The sequence below is a fragment of the Sapajus apella genome, unplaced genomic scaffold, assembly GCF_009761245.1.
Source record: "Sapajus apella isolate SASKATOON/1434 unplaced genomic scaffold, GSC_monkey_1.0 scaffold27, whole genome shotgun sequence".
Lineage (NCBI taxonomy): Eukaryota > Metazoa > Chordata > Mammalia > Primates > Cebidae > Sapajus > Sapajus apella.
The window spans coordinates 3,757,027-3,759,200 of NW_022436967.1; positions in this window are offsets into that span (position 1 = coordinate 3,757,027).

The following is a 2,174-nucleotide window of genomic DNA, read 5'->3' on the forward strand; positions in this document are numbered from 1 at the left end:
TTTTTAAATCTCCCACACATTCCTGTCCTTGGCAAAATCTAAGTTGGAACAAGGTACCCACATAAATTTTGGAAAATCCAGTTTTCAGCGTTAAAAGGAAATGGTGATGGAGCTGAGTTGCTATAAGGCCATTCAGCACGATAATTATGGCTCATGTCTATCACATCCTTTTTCTATCTCAAAGCTTTCTTGTTTTGTTATTAACAGTGAATAACTGATATTAAATATTTCTGGAAAAAACAGTTAAATTTTATACATTGCACATCTTTATTTTTTCCTATATCTCTCTGAAGTTGATAAATGTACATACAGTTTAATCTGCAATGTTACTTTATAGCTTACCTTTTAAAAACATTTTAATGAGGATAAGTGTAATGTTTTCTATGTAAAACATTACTTTTGCCCTTTGAAAAATTTTTCTTAAAGCCATTTACGGTAAAATAATATGAGTTGGGGATGCTTTTATACAAGTTAAAATTGTTAAATGTTTATAACATTATAAATTTATTTTCTTTTTTTTTTTTTGACAATTTTTACAAGTGATTATTCAAGGAATGCACAGCAGCCACAGTTCAGACAAATCAACTACAAAAATCATTAAAAAGAAAGAGTGGGGTGGGGTGCTGCTTATTTAAAACAAAAGACTGGACAAAAAAGTGAAGATAACAGTGGGCGGAAGCACTGCCTCCTCTGTCCTGTGTGACTCAGAGGGGCAAAGGGGCGCAGCGGGTGAGCAACCAGACACGGCTCATGTCCAGCAGACATGTGGAATTCAGGGATGCCTTGCTCTCTTCCTACAACAGAAACGGAATACTACAGGCTTGCCAGATAAGATCTTGGGGGTGAGTGGGGGTTCTGATCTTGTGGGAGCCTATGTTCTCAGTTAAAGAAGAGGCAGCTGGCCAGAGCTCTGCTGGAGAATCTAATGCCCAAGACGGACCGGAGGCCAAACAATGGGAGGACTCAGTCCTTCCAATGCTGAGAACCACAGACTTCTCTGCCCCAGATGTGGATGCCAAGACTGATCTACTGCGCCCCCAGCAGACTCAGAGCCAGGGAGCAGGCTTCTTCCACCCCAGGAGACAGGTGTCATTTCCTTACCCATTCCTTGGGATGTTTTGGTGTTCTGCAAAGACACCCTTAGTCTATTTTTAAAACTTGCGTTTTCTTATTTTGGTCAATTTTTGGTCAGAAATACAGAGGGTATAAAATAAAAGCGAAGATGTGAATGTCTCTACCATTGAACAGTGGGTGACCTGGTCAGCAGTTTGCAGGGAAATTAACTGAGGGCGCTGGCTCAGCACGTTCCCAGATGAAGATCTGTCATCTAAGGAGAGAGGTAGGCTCAGGTCCTGAAGGTGACAGAGCCTCGGTAGTCCTCCTGAGTGTGTCTAGCTGACTGTTACCAAGGAACATGTAAATGCAGAATCAGAACTGACCCACAGCCATCATCATGGCACCCAAGTCAAATTTATTTCTGCTATTTCATTATAGTAAATGCTAATGATTTTTCTGAAAATTATGGATTATAAAATACATAATTTTTAAGTGGCAATATTAACAATTAAAAAGTATATTTTAAATTTTATGGGTGCATAGTAGGTGTATATATTTATAAGGTACACAAACTATTTTGATATAGGCAAACAATACATAACAATCACATCAGGATAAATGGGGGCATCTATCATCTCAAGCATGTACTATTTCTTTGTGTTGCAAACATTCCAATTATACTGTTAGTTATTTTTAAATGTACAATAAATTTTAATTGGCTGGAATCAACCTGTTGTGCTACCAAATAGTAGATCTTATTTACTCTATGAAACTATACTCTTTAATCAATTAACTATCCCCACTTCTCCATCTCACTACCTTTCCCAGCTTCTGGCAACCATCATTCTACTGTCTGTTCCAAGAGTTCAACTGATTTAATTTTTAGCTCCTACACATAAGTAAAAGCATGTATAATTTTTCTTTTCATTCCTAGCTTTTTTTTTTTCTTACTTAACATAATGTCCTCAGTTCCATCCATGTTGTTGCAAACGTCAGGGTCTTTTTTTATAGCTGAATAGTATTTTTTTGTGTATATGTACCCTGTATTTTCTTTATCCATTCATCTTCTGATGGACACTGATGTTGCTTCCGAATCTTGGCTATTATGAATAGTGCTG